This window comes from Carassius gibelio, chromosome A12 (genome assembly GCF_023724105.1).
Source record: "Carassius gibelio isolate Cgi1373 ecotype wild population from Czech Republic chromosome A12, carGib1.2-hapl.c, whole genome shotgun sequence".
NCBI classification, from domain to species: Eukaryota; Metazoa; Chordata; class Actinopteri; order Cypriniformes; family Cyprinidae; genus Carassius; species Carassius gibelio.
The window spans coordinates 23,329,877-23,335,666 of NC_068382.1; the positions used below are offsets into that span (position 1 = coordinate 23,329,877).

General features: G+C 52.4%; 1 long non-coding RNA gene across 2 annotated transcripts; it reads left to right on the forward strand.

Annotated features, from left to right (window-relative positions):
* The first annotated feature begins 4,318 nt into the window (after positions 1-4,318).
* Positions 4,319-5,296, forward strand: LOC128025496 (uncharacterized). 2 transcript variants are annotated; one of them, XR_008186167.1, is made up of 5 exons: positions 4,319-4,459; positions 4,611-4,685; positions 4,761-4,849; positions 4,925-5,100; positions 5,177-5,296. It is a non-coding gene; the product is annotated as an uncharacterized LOC128025496 (long non-coding RNA). The 2 variants fall into 2 exon arrangements; XR_008186166.1 differs by having other exon boundaries at positions 4,836-5,100.
* The last annotated feature ends 494 nt before the right edge of the window (positions 5,297-5,790 follow it).

The window sequence follows — 5,790 nt, forward strand, 5'->3', positions numbered from 1 at the left end:
AGGTATGTACAGCGTTCAATACACAGGTAAGTATTCACAGGGCTGGGCTGTTAGCGTGCAGGGGTTCTAGCTCTCAGGTAAATACAGTGTTCGACACACAGGTGGGTATTCACAGGGCTGAGCTGTTAGCGTGCAGGGGTTCTAGCTCTCAATGTAAGTACAGTGTTCCATACACAGGTAAGTATTCACAGGGCTGAGCTGTTAGCGTGCAGGGGTTCTAGCTCTCAATGTAAGTACAGTGTTCCATACACAGGTGGGTATTCACAGGGCTGGGCTGTTAGCGTGCAGGGGTTCTAGCTCTCAATGTAAATACAGTGTTCCATACACAGGTGGGTATTCACAGGGCTGGGCTGTTAGCGTGCAGGGGTTCTAGCTCTCAGGTAAGTACAGTGTTCGATACACAGGTAAGTATTCACAGGGCTGAGCTGTTAGCGTGCAGGGGTTCTAGCTCTCAATGTAAGTACAGGGTTCAATACACAGGTGAGTATTCACGGGGCTGGGCAGTTAATGCGCTACTCACCACTGAAGATATTCAGAGGTCTGTATTCCAAGCAGATACGGGTTTAGTCGATGACTGACGGCTGGTGGGCCTTACAGTTGAAACTGCAAACAATACTGGGCTTCCCGCCCAGCTTGACAAGGGGGCACACGGGGGAGGATCGGCTGTTGTCCTTCGCTTCCCTCGTCAAATAAACAGCACAGACGACACGCACAAGGCCGGTGGTTGCCGACAGGGCCAAGGACACAACGTCACATGGATAAAAAAGGATAAGGCTTTGATTTAAAAGCTTACAGGGATTGCTGCGTGGGCAACGACATCCAACCTCCTCCAGAGGCGCCTCCAACACGTCCGAGCTCCAGCTTACTTAAGGTAAAGACTGTGGTTGCCACCAATACACTACTCCTCTCCGTCAGGCCTCTTCCTACGACCAGGGACACAACCACGGACAAACACCACACACCACAAAGGCACTACAATTCTTCTCGTGTGTACACTTCAATATAGCAGCACTCACCACACTCCACACACTCCGTGAAAGAAGATCGGTGGTGTATTCCCGTTTCGGGCTCAGAGTCCTGACAGGGCGGGTCAGATGGACAAAGGCAGGAGGGCAGACCACAGCAGGCAGATATATCGTACACCGGAGTCTCTCCGTCTTTCCCAGCGATCTCCAACGCAAGGCACTACTATCAACACTGAGTAAACACACAAGCACTGAGGATTATCAGATCAACACAAGAGGGGGGGGGGATTTTCCACTGCTACGGAGAGATATGCAGTCGGAATCCTTTCTTAAAGGCGGTTAGTCTCCCTCCACATCCGTCATTCACTCTCCACAATATACAAGAAATGTTCGTCAAGTCTTCACCCACCAGTGCACAGTGTTGTCCTCTCCCAACACGATTTCAATGATCTCCTTCACTCAGGGGCCTTCCAAACGTAGGATCGCTCCTTCAACTCAATCCACAATAAGAGGTAAACACAACATACAAAAGGTCGATCACTTAACTTCCTCCGCACTTCCAATATCCATTTTCCTTGGATTCTCCGTTGCAGCCCGTAAATCGCAACATCCACGCCACACCAGCCACTTCCGTATCCCGTGGAACAACAGCAGAACAAAAACCTCCTCCTGTTCATAAACCAGCCCCTTTTATATCACTGCATCCTTCCCGATCCTCCAATCGGTTTCCAACACGTCCTCTTCCCACACCTGACATGTATTTTGGATAATTTCCCCGCCTTGGGCCAACCGGAACAGAACTTATGTTTCACTTAAATTGGTCCGGGCGGAAATATTTCCCACACTACAGTTCCGCCCGGATTAGTCACCCAGTGACATCCTCCCCCGCCAAATCGTTCTAGTCCCTAGAACGTGGTTGTTCAACCCAATCCCCATACCTCTCGGGGGGCCGTCCTTGGTTCTCTCGTTGGGACCGTCTAGGTGGTGATCCGGGGTCCAGTCCCCTTGGTTCAGCCTCTGGGAGCCTCGGAACTATGGCCCATGCTTGCAACGGCGGAGCGCACACAGTCGGAGCTGGTAATGCCTCTAGGGGAGGTCTAGGGTAGTTCGGGCATGGCCGAATCAAGTTGCGATGTAATACCCGTTCTGGTCCAGCCTTCCCCTCAGGTCGAAGTACATAGACCGGCTGCCCCAGCCGCTGCTGGTGCTGCACCACATATGGAACAGACTCCCAACGATCACTCAACTTCCCTTTCCCCTGTCGCCGGTTGTCCCGTACCAGCACTCTCTCTCCTGGTAACAACGGGGCTTCTCTGGCCGTCCGATCATATATCTGTTTGTTCTTAATTGCGGCAGCATTTATCCTCCCCGAGACTTGCTCATAGGCAGAGTGAAGGCGCTGGTGGTGGCATCTTACCCACTCGGTCAAACTCAAGGTCTCTTCCAACGTGGCCACCCCCAATACCAAGTCTGTCGGCAACCGCACATGTCTCCCGAACATCAGGTAGGTCGGAGCGTACCCCGTAGTGCTGTGGACGCTGTTGTTATAGGCCTGGACCAGTGCAGGAAGGTTACTCACCCAATCGTTCTGACGTTCCTGGTCCAGCGTACCCGACGACAATCGGCCTCTATCCTTTCCCATTCTTGTCTTTCTGCCGGTGGTAGGGTCTTCTTAGGCCTAGCCTGAAACAACTCCTCCCAGCAGTCTGCAATTACGTTCATCCCCAACAGGGCTTTTTGGATTCCCAGGCAATGATCTCGGACAATAACGACCCCCTTCTGGGGCACAGTGATTCCATTAATCTCCAAATCTGTAACTAGATATCCGACATAGGGGATCTCCAGTCCATTAGCCCCCCGTAAGGTCAGCCAGGGTGCTTCTGTTCCCTGTACCTGGCTACCCTGAAACAGCTCCTTGGACAGGCTCTCTGAGACTAAGGTGACTTGAGACCCAGTGTCTACCAGACATCGTATCTTCACCCCACGGATCCGTACCTCTACCACTGGGCTATGCCCGATCAGCTGATTCCTGGGGGCGCTCATCCAATTTGGGTCACTCACAGAGGTCCCAGCCACTTGACCCACAGTGGCCGGCCGACCTAAAAATCCCCTTCGGAACCCCGTCGAGAGCCGCATTGGCGACTATAATGCCCTGGCTCACCACACCGATTACAAATGGGGCGTCCCTGTTCGTCCCACTGAAAACGGGCCCGGGCTTCCCGTACTGGACGTCTCTCCAGACCTCCTCTTCCCTCGGAATGCGACCGCTCCCGTGACATTGGTGGTAAGCGTTGGGGGCCTCGTCGCATCTCTTCTAGGAGGGTTTTAGATAACTCTGCCATCTGCTCTCGGACATCCTTCAAGAGCTCAGAACGTAAGGCCTGTTTCCAATCCCCTGTTCCAGAGGCAGCTGCCACTTCTCCACTCACTGCCGCACACACTGGGGAATCCACCACTCCCACCTGATCCGCTTCTAGGGCCAGAGCCTCGGCTCTCAGGTCTTCAAACGTCATAGCTGGGTCTCTACGAAATTGAACACGTAGACTCTGACGAACTGGGCCCTCTCGCAGCCCCAACAGGAACTGGTCTCGTAAGAGAGTCTCCCCCTCTCCCAAGCCATGGTCCCGCTTACCTCGCAGCCTGATGAACTGCTCCCGCAACCTTAGTGTGAAGGCCCTTAAGGATTGTTGCTGCCCTTGCTTGCAATTGAAAAACTGGGCCCGAAGGACCGCTACTGGGGTTGCATCCCCATATATTCCTGTGAGGAAGTCCAACACATCTTGTGCAGTAGCTCGGACTGTCTCTGGGGCAGCCTGGACTTCCCGTTGGGCCTCCCCCTCTAGGGAATTTATCACAAACTGCAGTTTCTGGGGGGCGCTCAATCCTTGAATCCCAGCCAGATATTCGACCTGGGCTTTCCATTCCGACAGCCGTATCTCTGATCCCGGCCCTCCATACTTCGGTGCCCAGGGGGCTCCCAAGAAAATGGGCATGACTCGGGGTGGGGCCTCAGGCACTGCCTCGTCCGCCATTGGGGAGCCGCGGTCGCTCAACTCGAGGTGGAACCCTGCCGACTACGCCAAAAATCTGTCACAGGCCGGAGCGGACCACCAATTCAACGGGTCTCGCTCCTCCCTCTAACTTCCACCTCGAGGAGGTCCCACAACACCCCAATGAATGGACGGACAACCAAGTTTAAAATGTAACAATTTTATTTGTTTAAAAGTTTGGGGAAAGGGGTAAGGAAACTTTAAAACTAATGATGACTCGAACTATTCTTTATCCACAAATACGGATTCCAGTCTCAAGAACACTCCTCTTCAGCCCTTCCTCGACAACACTCCACTTCAGCCCTTAATTTCCCGCCAACTCCACTCCAGGTAAGTTTAAAGCAAGAGCTAGGCAGTTGACGTGCAGGGGTTCTAGCTCTCAGGTAAATACAGAGTTCAATACACAGGTGAGTATTCACAGGGCTAAGCTGTTAGCGTGCAGGGGTTCTAGCTCTCAAGTAAGTACAGTGTTCCATACACAGGTAAGTATTCAAAGGGCTGGGCTGTTAGCGTGCAGGGGTTCTAGCTCTCAAGTAAGTACAGTGTTCAATACACAGGTGGGTATTCACAGGGCTGGGCTTGTTAATGTGAAGAGGTTCTTGCTCTTAGGTAAGTACAGCGTTCAATACAAAGGTAAGTATTCACAGGGCTGGGCTGTTGGCGTGCAGAGGTTCTAGCTCTCAGGGAAGTACAGTGTTCGATACACAGGTGGATATTCACAGGGCTAAGCTGTTAATGTGCAGAGGTTCTAGCTCTCAGGTAAGTACAGCGTTCAATACACAGGTAAGTATTCACAGGGCTAGGCTGTTAATGTGCAGAGGTTCTAGCTCTCAGGTATGTACAGCGTTCAATACACAGGTAAGTATTCACAGGGCTGGGCTGTTAGCGTGCAGGGGTTCTAGCTCTCAGGTAAATACAGTGTTCGACACACAGGTGGGTATTCACAGGGCTGAGCTGTTAGCGTGCAGGGGTTCTAGCTCTCAATGTAAGTACAGTGTTCCATACACAGGTAAGTATTCACAGGGCTGAGCTGTTAGCGTGCAGGGGTTCTAGCTCTCAATGTAAGTACAGTGTTCCATACACAGGTGGGTATTCACAGGGCTGGGCTGTTAGCGTGCAGGGGTTCTAGCTCTCAATGTAAATACAGTGTTCCATACACAGGTGGGTATTCACAGGGCTGGGCTGTTAGCGTGCAGGGGTTCTAGCTCTCAGGTAAGTACAGTGTTCGATACACAGGTAAGTATTCACAGGGCTGAGCTGTTAGCGTGCAGGGGTTCTAGCTCTCAATGTAAGTACAGGGTTCAATACACAGGTGAGTATTCACGGGGCTGGGCAGTTAATGCGCTACTCACCACTGAAGATATTCAGAGGTCTGTATTCCAAGCAGATACGGGTTTAGTCGATGACTGACGGCTGGTGGGCCTTACAGTTGAAACTGCAAACAATACTGGGCTTCCCGCCCAGCTTGACAAGGGGGCACACGGGGGAGGATCGGCTGTTGTCCTTCGCTTCCCTCGTCAAATAAACAGCACAGACGACACGCACAAGGCCGGTGGTTGCCGACAGGGCCAAGGACACAACGTCACATGGATAAAAAAGGATAAGGCTTTGATTTAAAAGCTTACAGGGATTGCTGCGTGGGCAACGACATCCAACCTCCTCCAGAGGCGCCTCCAACACGTCCGAGCTCCAGCTTACTTAAGGTAAAGACTGTGGTTGCCACCAATACACTACTCCTCTCCGTCAGGCCTCTTCCTACGACCAGGGACACAACC